This window comes from Nicotiana sylvestris, chromosome 6 (assembly GCF_000393655.2).
Source record: "Nicotiana sylvestris chromosome 6, ASM39365v2, whole genome shotgun sequence".
Classification (NCBI taxonomy): Eukaryota; Viridiplantae; Streptophyta; class Magnoliopsida; order Solanales; family Solanaceae; genus Nicotiana; species Nicotiana sylvestris.
Window position 1 is genome coordinate 29823882 of NC_091062.1, and position 15583 is coordinate 29839464.

A 15583-nucleotide genomic window follows, 5' to 3' on the forward strand; every position below is an offset into this window, starting at 1 on the left:
AGAATCAATAGAAGGAACCTCAGCACTAGAATCACGAACATATGCCAAATAGGCCAAACACCCCTTCTCGACCATATGCCTAGCCTTCACATAAGAGATAACATTACGGGTAGAATGACCAGGAGTCCCTCTCCACTCTAAACGAGGCAAACCCGGTAAAGCTAAGGTCACAGTCTTGGTATGACAGTCCAAGATAGCGTGGTAAAGTGATAACCAGTCCATTCCCAATATAACATCGAAATCAACCATGTCCAGAAGCAACAAATCTACACGAGTCTCAAGACCCCCAATCACAACTATACATGAACAATGGACTCAATCTACCACAATAGAATCACTACCGGCATAGACACATAAACAGGATCACTCAAAGAATCACTAGGCATGACCAGATATGGTGCAAAATAAGAGGACACATATGAGTACGTAGACCCTGGATCAAATAACACTGAAGCATCTCTATCACAAACCAGAATCATACCTGTTATAACTGCACCAAAAGCCTCAGCCTTGGGCCTGGCTGAAAGAGCATAACATTGGGGTTAGGCCCCACTGCGCTGAACTACATCTCTAGGACGGACTGCTGCTGGCTGGCCTCCACCTCTAGTGGCCTGAGCTCCACCTCTAATACCTCTACCTCCACCTAGCACTTATACCCCCACCTCTTGATGGTTGGGCGGGCTGTGGAATACCTGGTGCCTGAACCATGGCACGGGAACCCTGATGCGGAGAACTGCTCGATGCTCGAGGGCAATACCTAGCAATGTGCCTCGTGTCGCCATAATTGAAACAAACCCTATGCTGCTGGGGATGACAACCCTGGAAACTCTGAAGCGGCAGTGCACCGATAAGAGCTGGTGGTGCACTGTAGGACTGCTGATTAGAATACTGCATCTAAGAACTACGGCCACTTGAAGCACCGTAAGAAACCTGAAGTGCTGTCTGGAAAGGCCTGGGAGGATGTCCCCTACCATATGAATCCCTACCTCTAGACGAGGTACCACTGAATCTACCTGAATGACGAGGCCTCTTGTCTGACCCATGACCACCTTCCTGTGACAGAACCATCTCAACTCTCTGGGCCACATTGGCCGCCTCTTGGAAAGATATCTCACTCCTAGTCTCCCTAGCCATCTAAAGACGAATCGACTGAAAAGTCCATCAATGAACCTCCTCACCCTCTCTTTCTCTCAGTGGGAAGTATGACAAGAGCATGACGAGTTAGGTCGATGAATTTGTTCTCCTACTGGGTAATAGTCATAGAACCCTGCTGGAGTCGCTCAAACTGCCTCTGATAGGCCTCTCTTTGGGTGATGGGGAGAAACTTCTCCAAAAATAGTTGAGTAAACTGCTCCTAAGTCAAAGCTGGTGATCCGGCTGGTCTAGCCAAATAGAAATCCCTCCACCAAGTCTTGGCGGATCCAGACAAGCGAAAAGTAGCAAAATCGACCCCATTGGTCTCAACTATCCCCATGTTCCTGAGAACCTCGTGACAGTTGTCTAGATAATCTTTGGTATCCTCAGTAGATGCACCGCTGAAAGTAGTAGTGAAGAGCTTGGTGAACCTATCCAGCCTCCACACAGCATCGGCAGACATAGTTGCTCCATCACCGGTCTGAGCTACCACACCCAGCTGAACTGCTCCAACTGGCTGAACCGCTAGAGTCTAAATATGGGGAGCTACCTGCTCCGGAGTACGAGTAGCAGGAGTCTGGGCTTCTCCTCCGGCCTGAGAGACGGCTGGTGCTACAGGAAGCAAACTTGCCCGGGTGACACTCTCCATAAGGCCTACTAGTCGGACCAGAGCATCCTGAAGAACTAGGGTAGCAATAAACCCCTCTAGGACCTGAGTTGGGCCCACCGGAACTGTTGGGGCCAGAACCTCATCATCAAAATCAACCTGAGGCTCCGCCGCTGGTGCTGCTGCTCGGGGCCGAGCTTTGGCCCAACCTCGACCTCTAGCACGGCCTCAGCCTTGCCCTCTGTCCCTTGTGGAAGCTGCTGCTAGGGTCTCAGGCTGCTGGTTAGTGGATGAGGAAGCACGTGTTCTCGCCATCTTCGAAATAACAGAGTAGAAGTTCAATTAGCATTGAGAAACCAAACCGCACAACAGGAGAGAATAAATTTGAAGTTTTTCCTAACTCTGTAGCCTCTGGGGATAAATACAGACATCTCCATACCGATCCCTCAGACTCTACTAAGCTTTTCTGTGAACTATGATACCCATGTAACATAGAGCTCTGGTACCAACTTGTCACGACCCAGATTTCCCACCCTCAGGAATCGTGATGGTGCCTACTAATGTGAAGGCAAGCCAAACTTTTAATCTAATTACTTCATTAAACAATTATTTCTTTTTAACAAATGTAAGACGATAACGTGGTAATAGCGAAAATTCAAATTTAAGCAGAAGACAACAATAAGATTTATGAAAAATGCATCTATTACAAATACTTAAGCCTTAACCACCCAAAATCTGGTATCATAGTGTCACAGACTGTGACAACCCGACCAGTCATCTCATGAGTTACCGCTCTGTTTTCCCCATTTCTACTTTTTTATGCTTCGTTATCCGTATTTTATGTGGTCGAGTTGGTTGGTTTGCGTTTAGCGTGGTTTTGGTAAGAAATGAGACACTTAGTCTCTTTTAAGAAGGCTTAAGTTGGAAAAGTCAACCGGATGTTGACTTATGATTTAAAGGGCTTGGATCTGAGTTCTGATGGTTCAATTAGTTTCGGAAGGTGATTTGTGACTTAGGAGTGTGATCAGAAGTGGTTTTGGAGGTCCGGTGTAGAATTAGGCTTGAATTGGTGAAGTTAGTATTTTGGCGATTTCTGATTGATAGGTAAGATTTTAATCCGAGGGTCGGAACGGAATTCTAAGAGTTGTTGTGGCTTCGTTATGTGATTTGGGATGTGTGTGCAAAATTTCAGGTCATTTGGATGTGTTGATCAAAAGCATATTTCGGAAGTTTTTAAACTTAGGCTTGAATTCGATGAGAATTGATGGTTTTGGTGTTGTTTGAGGTGTTTTGATGATTGGAACAAGTTTGAATGAGGTTTTAGGACATGTTGGTGCTCTTGGTTGAGGCCCCGGGGGCTTCGGGTGAGTTTTGGGTGGTCAATCGGACCATTTTCTAAGTTGAAAAGTTGCAGATTTTGGGAGTTCAGGTGTTGCAGAAAATAACCTTTCGCGTTCGTGAGGGGTATGTCGCGTTCGTGTAGAAGGATTTGAGGAATACCATAATTAAGCCTTCGCGTTCGCAAAAGGATGGGAAGCAGTGCATCGCGTTCGTGAGAAGACACTCGCGATTGCGTAGAGCAAATTGGGGTCCAAGGCATTTTGTTCATCGCGTTCGTGTAAGGTTGGCGCGTTCGCGAGGGTGTAGGAAGCAGAAGAATCGCGTTCGTGATTGGTGTGACGCGTTCGCATAGGGCAAAAAGTGGTCAACGTAAGTTTGTGCTTCGCGAACGCGAGACGTTGACCGCGTTCGCGAAGAAGGAATATCAGAACTGGGCTGAAAGTTTATATGACATTTCCTCCGCGATGTTGAGCCATTTTTCCACCATAGTTGATCATTTTGAGAACTCTTTGAAGGAGATTGAAGAGGGATTCAAGGAGAATTGATTGGAAGTAAGTTTTATGAACCAAAAATGTGATTCTATTGTGAAATTAACCTAGAAATTCATGGAATTTAAGCTAAAATTGGAAGAACTAGGGCTTGGGATTTTGAACTTTTGAATTGGGATTTGAGGGACCATTTGAGGTCGGAATTGAGAACTTTTGGAATGTATGAACTCGTGGGGTGATAAGGAATCTAATGATGTGAAAATTTCTGAGTTTCGAGAAGTGGTCCAGGGGCTCGGGTTTTGCTAATTTCGAGATTTTTGATATTGTTCGATTGTTTTCGCGTGGGTTATCTTCCCTTAGCATATTGTGACGTATTCGTTCTGGTTTTGGTCAGATTTGACGCGCGAGGAGGCCGATTTGAGAGGCAAAGGCATCGCGAGCTAGAGTTTTGCCGGTTCGAGGTGAGTAATGAATGTAAATGATGTCCTGAGGGTTTGAAACCCCGGATTTGCACATCGTATTGCTATATTGAGGTGAGACACACGCTTAATGATGAGCGTGGGGTAGTTTACTATTGGGGATGGTGACTTGGTCCGTCCCGAGTGATGCTTTTACCGCGTATTTGACTGAAGCTTATTTGTTATCATCATTATTTGGACTGATTGCCGTATTTGGGCTTCGTGCCAACTATTTGGACCCTCTGGGGAGTTTTATCATTATTTCCTCACTGTTTTAACTTACTACTTAAACTCCGTCGTATCGTTTTTCCACTATTTTTCAACTCAGCCACTTTTTACTCGGTTTTGAAACTAAAATGATATATTAAATTATGTTTCGGGCTGAGAACTACTGTTTTACTGATGCCCGAGGGGCTTATATGATTTCAGGACTGAGTACGGCCAAGGGCCAGATGTGAGGATACCATGGGATCAGGCTGCGCGCCGCACCAATGTTATACTAATATTGATATGAGGCCGATGGCCTAGATTTGATGCCATGAGATGGCTTGATATTGTGCTTGGGCCGTAAGGGGCCCCTCTCGGAGTCTGCACACCCCCAGTGAGCGCCGTCAACGATAAATAAATAGATCGGGCTGCACGCCACAGCGGGTACTGTAGGGTACCGTACTATGTGTTGCATTTCCTTATTTGACTGTCACTTATCTGCTTATCTGTTGTAGTATCTTCCATATTTCGATTTCATTGGTCTATCGCTTCCATATTACTTGTTTTAAACTGCCGGATTATAGATTACTTTGTGTTCTTCCATGATTTCTTATTCTCGGCCATTATTTATGTTTATTACTCACTGGGTCGGAGTACTCACATTACTCCCTGCACCTTGCGTGCAGATCCAGGTGCATCTGAGGCTGAGTGAGGATTCTTCAGTTGAGCAGCGTATATCCGGGAACATTGAGGTAGTTGTATGGCGTCCGCAACCCTGATCTCTCCCTTCTATCCTTTTATTTTATCCGCAAATTCCCTAGACTGATATGTATTAGATTGGTAAACCTGTATTAGAGGCTCAGACTTGTGACACCGGATCTATATGGGCTATGTAGTAGGATTATTATTTGAAATTCCGCATGTTTAACTCTTACTTCAGACTTCTAATATGATGATTTGGTAAACTAACTGTGATGGCTAGTAATGAACTACATGAGAAATGGGTTAAGGTTGTTTATTTGTCAGGCTTGCCTAGCAGTGTGTTGGGCGCCATCACGACCGGGGGTTAGGGTTGTGACACAGACTGTCTAAGATATTACTACATACAAGGTCTAATGAAAATGACAATACACTGTTTCTGAATAAAAGGAAATTGAAACAGGAAATAGGGATAGAGGAGACGTCAGGGCCTGCGGACGCAAGCAGGTCTACCTTGGATCTCCGCGTGGACTGAACGTAGCCTCCACACTACGGTCCGAAAGCTTCTTTGGGATCTGCACATAGTGCAGAGTGTAGTATCAACACAACTGACCCCATGTGCTAGTAAGTGTCTAGCCTAACCTCAGCAAAGTAGTGACGAGGCTAAGACTAGACTACCAAATAAACCTGTGCAGTTATATAATATATAGCAGAAAGTAAAGAAGAATAAACAAATAAAGATAGGAAGGGGAAACATGCTTCGAGAAAAACAGGTAAAACAGAGTATCAAGAGAACTATAAAGGAATCAAAATCCAACCACTAACAAGAATAAGGAAAACAAAGGCAGATTTTACTTTCTTTTCACATCTTGTTGCAGGCGTGCAACCCGATCCCATTTCCTGTATCTCGTGGCAGGCGTGTCACCCGCTCCCATTTCATTTATCTCATGGTAGGCGTACCACCCGCTCCCATTTCATTATATCTTGTAGTAGGCGTACCACCCACTCCCATTTTATTATATCTTGTGGTAGACGTACCGCCCGCTCCCATTTCATTATATCTTGTGGTAGGCGTACCACCTGCTCCCATTTCATTATATTTTGTGATAGGCGTACCACCCGCTCCCATTTCATTATATCTATTGGTAGGCATACCACCCGCTCCCATTTACAAGCCAACAATAATCACAGGGAATCCCCGCAAGGAAACAATAGTAATATAACAACTTCCCAGCAAGGAAAAAATGATATTTCAACAATATCCCGGCAAGGGAACAATAATATCGAACAAACATTCCGGCAAGGGAACAATGGTGATAATAACATATGAAGCGCAATAAACCACAACGGAGTCATAACAATTATAATACGAGACTCACTAGCATGCTTGACACCAATATATAGATACTCGTCACCATGCTTATACGTCGTACTCCACAATTAGAGCATGTAGCAAATAAGACACAACTCCCAATCCCTCAAGCTAAGGTTATAACAAACACTTACCTCGATGCCACGAACACAATTCACGATTCAACTATAGTTTTACCCCTTGATTCCACCACCAATTCGCTCGTATCTAGTCATAAATTACTTAATTACGTCAATAAACGCTAAATGAACCAACTCCAATGCATGAAAATGAATTTTCTAAAGCTTTACCCAAAAAGTCAAAAATCGCCCCCAGGCCCACATGGTCAAAACCCGAGGTTCGAACCAAAACCCGATTACCCATTCCCCCACAAACCCAAATATATAATTTGTTTTGAAATCCGACCTCAAATCGAGTTCCAAATCCCCAATTTTTGAAAAACCTAGGTTCTACCCAAAACACCCAATTTCCTCCATGAAAATCATTGATTTTGAGTTGAAATCATGTTAAAAGATGTTACTGATTGAAGAAAACGAGTTAAAAATCACTTACCAATGTTTTGAAGAAGAAAGGTTATTTGAAAAATCGCCTCTTATGTTTTTGGGGTTTTGAAAAATGACAAATAACTGAAAATCTCGTCTTAATATACTACTTTCAGTTGTCCTGTGCGGACCGCACAAAATCAACTGCGGCTGCACAGCTCCCATGTGGACTGCAGTGACATACTTTAGTATTTTGGTCATAACTTTCTCTACTAATGTCCAAATTATGTTTTCTTTACCCTTCTAGAAACTAGACACAAAGGGCTACAACTTTCGTTTTTGCATCATCTCAAAATTCCTTGTTGATCAAAAGATATAGGCTTCCAAAGTCAGACCAGTGAAATGTTCTTCACCGCGGACCGCACAGAATCTAGTGCGGCCGCAAAACCCTACCTGCGGTCCGCACAAAATCCAGTGCGACCGCACAAGCCCCTCCGCGGAAGCATTCCTTTTTGTGCGAATCGCACTGGTCTATTCAGAGGCCTTCCACTTCTTTGAACCTGCAACAACTATATTTTTAAGCCTAAGACATCCCGGAACTTACCCGAAACTCACCCGAGCCCTCGGAACTCCAAACCAAGTATGCATACTAACTCAAAAACATCATATGGACCTACTCGTGTGATCACATCATCAAAATAACATGTAAAATCATGAATTAAACCACAAAACTCAACATTTTCATCAAGAACTCTCAAAGTTCATAACTCTTCAACCGGAAGTCCAACTCACGTCAAATAAACTCTGTTTTTCACCAAATTTCACAGTTATCTTTCAAATACTATAACGAGTTTGTACCGGGCTCCGGAACCAAAATACGGGCCCAATAACAATGGTTTCAAATATTAATTTTTTTCTTTATTTCTTAGATAATTCAGTAAAACAATTTCTTTCAAAAATTGATATCTAAGGCTTGGGACCTCGGAATTCATTTTCGGGCATACGCACAAGTCCTATATTTTACTGTGGACCTCTCGGGATTGTGGGAACACGGATCCGGGTCCGTTTACTAAAAATATTGACCAAAGTCAACCATAATCAAATTTTTAACTCAAAAATTTCTATTCTCATATTTTCACATAGAAGGCTTTCCGGATATAGATCCGGACCGCACACGTAAATAAAGGTGGGGTAAAAGTGAGGTTTTTAGGCCTCGAAACACTGAATTCACTTGCAACACAAGTGATGACCTTTTGGGTCATCACATATGGTGGGATCGTTTCCTATTTTCTTTTCCAATTATGCCCTTACTTATTACTCTATAATTTTATTTTATTATTTAATTTTTTTTATTTTAACTCCAAATCTCCAACCTATTGACCTACTTTGTCTTCTTCCATCTTTTCTAGAGTTGGTTTGCCCCGTTCTTTTTATCCAAGTCTCCATTCAATTTTTCGCCTCTTTCCATCGTTTTAATTTTTTTTGTTGCTAATATTAGTAACCTTTTTTTCCAGAGTTTATCTCTTGTTTTCAAGCTACGTAATTAATAATAAATTAGTATAAAGAGGTTGTCTTAAATTATTTTTATGTGTAATTCTTGATAAATTTTATTTAAAATAATTTTAGTGAACTTATCAATTACAGTACAATACGATACAGTCAAACCAAACAATAAAATATTATCTAACAACAGCAACAATACAATTTATCTAAAATCTTTTACCCCAACTACGACAATCTCTTCCTCTCTCTCCGGTGCACACATGGAAATCGAATTCGTCACCGAAAATCCTGAAATATTTGATTAGTTTTATGGAATCGTAAGTAGCTACATTGTAGTTAGAATTGAACAATTGCCTTTGCCTCTCTCTGCTTGCTAAGAACAACTTCAGCAAGTAAAGCCCTAATTTATTCCCTCTGTGTTTTCTTGATATCAATTTTAGTTCTCTAAAAAAATTTCTTCCTCAATTTCGTTTTAACTTTGCCATGTTTAGTTTAAAAGCCCTTTTCGTTTCCCTTTTTCGATAACTTACGGCAATGTTTTTGCCAAACAAAAGCTTCCTCTAAACTAAGTTTTGGTCCCTAAAACTCCGTCACAAAAGTCCAATGTTTTCTCATCGGCCCATTCATTTGCATGCTCATACATAAAGATGGTCGAATTTTCACCTTCTGATCCTTATCTAACTTTTTGTTTTTGTTTTACCTTTTTTTTTCTTATATTCTTTAATGGTGCAGTAGGGCCCTGGAAAAGTAAAAACGAGAAGAAGCACATGAAGTAGGTGAAACAAATTTATGTACAGATAACAAATGTTGCCTATATTACTCGGCAAAAAGAGGTTTTGTCAAATATTGCAGAAAAGTCAAACTTTAACAAGATTTTATTATTCAATTGAGAGATTGGTTTTATACAACAAAAACCACCCGACATCCTTCTTTCCAAGAGCTCACAACCTCTTGGTTAAAAGTGGACGTTGCTTACCATTAGAGCAACCCCTCTAGTGTGTACGTAGATTGGTTTTATAGTTTGATGGAATTAGGTAGGGAAAACTTTAACAAGGTTTTAATTTACCTTATGCAATTGAAATTGATTTTGAAGTTTTGATGGAATTGGGCAGGAAAATCGACAATGCTTATCAAACCAATGTCTTCGAAAGTAACTATTCTTTTACGACACAATCTTTTTTTAAAAAAAAAAAAACTTGATGTCCATCTCGCTAACAAAATATATCTGATCTTCAGATCTTTTGGTTTTAACACCCGCAATATTGCACCACATATTTATGAAGTCCATTCACATATTGAAGATAGTCTATTTTTGAGATAAACATCCAACTGTCACACTCTTATTTAGTGAAAATTTTCTAACTTCCACTGTAATATTTGTTGTTGTGGTATAAAGAACCTTCTACTTGGCATGCATATCCTATCTGGTTGGTTGTTTAAACCTTCAAGACTCCATCTATTTCAAAATTGTGTATGTTAATTATTTCTTAGATTTATTCATTGATTATAGGCGTGTCAACGTGGTCTGAATCTGATGTATTTCTGTAACATTTGACATCACATGGAGTATTAAAGTCAGTGTATGCAATTGATAGACTCATATGGCCGTGTTTGGCTTTTATCTTGACCAAGTAACAGTCCTTTGATAAACAGGTAGTATTTATGGATGGATCCGATTGGTCGTGACATAGAGCATATTTATTTTGTTTAATTTTTTGAGTTCAATGAGCTAGATCTAATTAAACTGAAGACGTTTGATTTTATGAAGGTTACTAAGTAAAGTACCATAGCTGGAACTTTAGCCCTGCTAAAAGCCAAAGGTAAATCTCCTTTTTTTTTCTCCCTAACTTTGTGATTTGCTTATCTCTTTTAGTTTTATTGGCGTTTCATGTATCTTTGTATTCGGAATTCTTGATCGTGAAGTCAAGAAGTTGTTTGATGTGATAACTACCAACGGGAAAGAAGGCAACGATTGGGTTAAGATGGAAAATTTAAAATTACATATGGGTTTTGGAGAAATTGAAGAAATAGAAAGTGTAAAGGGGAAAGTTTTGGAAGAGTGTTGGTGTGATTCTGTAGAAGAAAAGCAAGAAAATGAAATTGTTGAAGGTGAGAAGAAAGTTGAAGTTATTGAAGTATAAATGAGGAAAGCATGTGAGCAGAAGAAGGGAGTAGTATGGTGGAAGGTTTGTTGAAGTCTTATGTTTTAGGGATTAGTCCTATTTGGAGCTTCTTTATTGTTGTTATTGTTTTGGTTGGTAGTAGATTATGTAGAATGAAGAAAAAGATAAAGGATTTGAAGCTGAAAGTTACTACTTACTAATATGGATGACAAGGTTAGTAATTTCTCTATGCTTCAGGTTATTATGATATTTCACGAGTGTTTGTGCATCAACTTTAATATAACTAGGAAACATTATCTTTTATCTTTATCTGAATCTTCGTAAGGTACTTTTTTTAGCGTGTTTTTGGAGGTATCATATGGCGATGGGTCATGAGCATGATCCTAAAGAAATTTTTAGCTGAGACGAGCTCCGACAATATGGTTCAAATGTTCGATGACTTTTACTTTGAAGTGATGTGTATTGAGAGAATTTAACATTTTTTACTATAAGCCCCTATGTAGAGCTTGGGAAGGTGGGCTTATGATAAGTTTCAATTGTATGAATGAAAAATAAGTCAGCCTCTGAGAGGCATTACAATTGTGGTTTGATTTTATTTCATACGTAATATATCTCCGTATCATGTGTTTTGCTTCATCAATTGAAGCATTCGGCCTATTTTTACTATTACTAGCATATTTTCTTCGAATCTACCATATTTGCTTTCGAGTTGTTTTAGTTGTTGCCAAGACTACCCAAAAGGAATGAATATTTTTAGATAAATGAAGATTCATCGCAACTTTTTCCTTTTTCTGAGTTTTGTTGAACTGGCTTCAACTGATTGACCATACTGTTTTATACATGGTTGTTTTTACTTATACAGACTCTTAGACTTGCAAGTTGGATCAAAGTTAAAGCGTAGTATGAATTTTGATTTTGTTGACATATAACTTCATGTGAATAGCTTTTTTTAAGGTCAGCGTTTACATTAACTAGATTATATTAGAACAATTAAGAGGTTTCGATAAGCACTTTAATATATCACTTATTGATTTGACTTGAAAAACTACAAATAGCATGAAAACCATTATAACCAAAGCTAAAGAAATTGTTACGAGATTAAGCTCTTGAAATAGGTGAAAATTGGTTGTATAATCATTGAAAATTAAGCTTTTATGATAGGTGAAAATTGGTAGTATTGAGTGTTGCTGGTGCTTCAAATAAGAATATATAGAATAATTTTTTCTCAATTACAGTTGAATAGATTTTGGTAAGATATTATATATGAAGTATTCTACGCTACAACTCTACGAGTTATCTTTAGCTTTCCAAAAACATAAGTATTGTTCCCTCCGGTCCACTTTAATGATTTTTTTTTACCTTTTTTTGTGGTCCAAAATATTTAATTTTTTCATATATCAAGAAGGAATTAACTTATTTTTCAAAGTTTTTCTCGGAATAAAGAACCTAGAAGTATTTGTTATATTTTCAATAAATAAATTAAGGTTAATATAATCAATTTTATTGTTAATTAATGCTAAAAGTTAGATTTCTTAATATGTATTAAAACAAAAAAATCAATTAAATAAATCGGAAGGAGTACAATTTTTCATATTTATGTGTTAGGAAAAGACTGCATCATAAATTCAACAGAATTCTATCACCATGCGCGGGTAATTTACTAGTTTATAATTTAGAAGTGGCAGTTTAGGTGTACGAACATTGCATTCTTTAGCTGTACAAAAGGCAGTGTAAATGGTACTATATATTTAGGCCTACCTTATTGGCGAATTAACACGTGGATTACACTTTTTGCTTTAGCAAACCACATGGATTTCACTATTTCAGATACACCGTATTTCTATATTTTTCCATCTATTCACTCCTCTAATTCTCTCTCTTTCGTTGCTCACCCCAACCTTCTTACTGCTTCAACAGTTCAAGGTGAGTTTTTAAATTCCTCTGGGGTTTTTTTTTCAAAATTCTTTCATACATTTTGTCTTTTTCTGATTTTACATTCTGTTTGCTACAATCTTCTAGCCTCTAATGTGTTTTAAGTCTGGTAAGTTTTCTCCCCTGTTCTTTCTTTGTTGGCCCGTGTTCTGACTTTCTCTTTTGAATTTCTTTGAAAATATGTCCATTTTTCGTTCGATGTTGATTTGAATAATTTTTACTACATTTTGTACATGCATGTTTGGAATTTCATATTATTTTGATATGTATATTTGGAAAGAAATACTTAGGTGCATGTGTTTTTGTTTCTAATTTTGGGGGATTTAAAGATAACAACGTTGTGGGTGTCATACATCCTTCCTATCTTATGTCAGTTTGCTTAAAGGGGTATTTGCTTCATGTAGAGTAATTAGTGAAGACTCTCCTAACAAAATTTCACTGAAACAGAAAACTAGACCCGTTTAGTTAGCTTGGATGGACCTTAATCAATTGTAGCAACAAAGGCATTTTGGTACCCTCTTTCGATTTTAGTTGACTACTAGAAATTACATGGGTGAATTTAATCGATTTTGATGATTTTGCAAGGAACTTTCATTAGTGAAAGTTGAAGGAAAGTGATTCTAAACAAAGACAGTTTACCCTTCCACTGGAAATCGAATACAATGTCTTTTCCTCAAACTTTAGGAAATGTTTGACATTTGAATCAGATATGATATCTGTCCTTTTTTGTTGGTTCTTTTTGTTGTTTCTTTCAGCATGCATGGGAGATGGAACTTAGCTGCTTGTACTTATTATTATTTGTAAGTGTAGATTCATTTATTTTTTTAACTAGGAGACAGTCTCTTAGGGAAGCTTTCCAAAATAAATATCCGATTACTGAAAGACAAATGTCGACTTCTTCAGGCCAGACCAACACTATGTCAAGTTGTAAAGGGAATGATCGAAAAGATGGGTTATGCAGTAAGTTTGTTATTTGTTAGTACTATCTTACAAGTATATGAGTTCTCTTTTTTAGTTTAATCTGACAGTTAGATGCTGCGTCAGGGTTAAAAATGTCTGCTTTATCAATAGAGTACATGAAGTTCAACAAACTTCCTTGTCTATTTAAAACTTCCTAACTTTATGTATGCTACTTATTTGCTCATTGTCACAGACGATACCAAGTTGCATGCGTCTGCTATTAATTTTATTACATAAGAGTATCATCTATGTTCTTTAATGACCAATTAGTCTTGGATGTTCAAGAGAAATCACAGCAGATGATTGAAAACACCGGAGGTCAAAAGCAACTTTCTTTTCAAATTAAGGGTCTGTAGATTATTGTTACAGATATCGTGGTTATTAAGACCTGGTGAATATGATGAACAGATGTAGATAGAACCTGCAGTAACCCGTTCCTTTGCTGCCAACTATACTTTTGGAGCTTTTATATAGTTCAGAAAAATTAGTTTGGTGATTATTATAGCTTCTCCTATTGTAGTGGTGGTTACTGCAGGACAGCAACATCTATAAAAATTAATTCGAAAATAGGATGGATTCTCATAATAAGAGTTGTGATGCGCGAATCAAGAATTTTCAGTGCTCTTCAAAATAGCTAAGTAGTTGACACGTGTTCTATTTGTGTCTTTTACCTGGTTTTTCTCTTTTTAAAATGTTCCCTCTATTATTTTATTGATCTCCGATATCGTCTTAGCACAACTTTTGGAAGAAATATGAGCATCATCCTCATGGCCTTCGGAAGCCTGCGTTGAAGATGTAAAGATAATTGTTGTATTTGACAAACTCATGGGCTTCAAAGAGAATCAATTATAATTGAGCAATTTGTTGGCAAAAACATGCGCTCAAGGGCATCCATTGCTGCCTTTGATTCTTTTTTGATTATGCACAAATTTAGCTAGCATTGCCTCAAAGGACATAGTTCTCTTAGAGGTCTCAAAGTTTGGAGATCTGAGGGGGAATGCATACTGGTCGATGATTGAGTTATTATACCATTCTAAAAGAATATGGATACTCCGGTCCTGGAAGTACTTTTAACCGTGCCTATTATTTCCTTTACACTTGCTGGTGCATTGTAGATTCACTGTCTGATCTTCTCTTTGTTGGCTTTGGTACTTTTGATCTTTTTCCAGCATCAGCTTGTAATTAGCTAGGTATTTATGTTTGTAATGATAAAACTTCTAAAATTTGAATGTTGCAGTCATCTTTTGTCTTCAATTATGGAGAACTATAACTGAAAGATCCATTTAACAAAAAAATAAAAAAACTATGGTTGAAAGATGCTAACATGATGTTTATATGTTATTTGTGCAGGATTTGGTATGCCCACTGCCTCTTTCATACCTAGAAAGGAAAATAAGTACCACAAAATTGTGTACTAAGAATCAAAACTTAATTCTTGCTTTCTTTTCACTTATAACCGCCTCTCACTGCACGTAGAGAATTTTGCTATATATACATCATAAATATTTTTACTATTCAATCATAGTATTTTTGGTTAGTTGACCTCAATTACTTTTAGTATCTGTTAAAAATTATGATTTCCATGATTGATTTTCCTTGAATTCTAATTGAGGCTCTGAATGAGCAGAACTTCGAGACTATATTCCTATGCTATGACAAACAAGTTATGGAATTAAGAAAGTGCTAAATTCTGTTGGGAATAAACCCCTTACCAAAATAATATTCACGGTAATAAAGCGGAATAATAATGTAGCACCGAGATACGGTAATTAACAAGAATAAAAGAGTAACAATGACACCAAGATTTTTACGTGGAAAACCCTTCTGAATAAGGGGAAAAAAACCACGACCCCGAGAGGAGCAACTGATATCACTATAGTAAGGAATTTTACACTTTGTAGGTCGGAGGTAAATACTCCAAAGACCACTACAACACTCAAAAGAAATAACCCTCTTTTGATATTCCCACCTCACTACAATATCGCTCACTCTCTATTTTCCTCACAGACTATTTTCTTATACCTTGTCTGTGAAACCTCACTCTTTCTTTCTCTCTTTGTTGGTGTGTAGAAATGAGAGTTGAAGCTCTCCTTTTATAGCCAAAGCTTCACCCTCTAAAGCCTACAATATTTGACAATTTACACACACTTTTCACAATTCAACAAAGTTGGCTACCAAACCAAAGAAATTCAACAAGGTTGGCTACCAAACCAAACTAATTCAACAAGGTTGGCTACCAACCAAACCAAGTCAACAAGGTTGGCTACCAAACCAAAG

General features: G+C 38.3%; 1 long non-coding RNA gene across 1 annotated transcript; it reads left to right on the plus strand.

The window, feature by feature from the left end:
• The first annotated feature begins 12705 nt into the window (after positions 1-12705).
• LOC104236384 (uncharacterized) lies at positions 12706-14763 on the plus strand. Its single transcript, XR_713416.2, has 3 exons — positions 12706-13146; positions 13250-13306; positions 14657-14763. It is a non-coding gene; the product is annotated as an uncharacterized lncRNA (long non-coding RNA).
• The last annotated feature ends 820 nt before the right edge of the window (positions 14764-15583 follow it).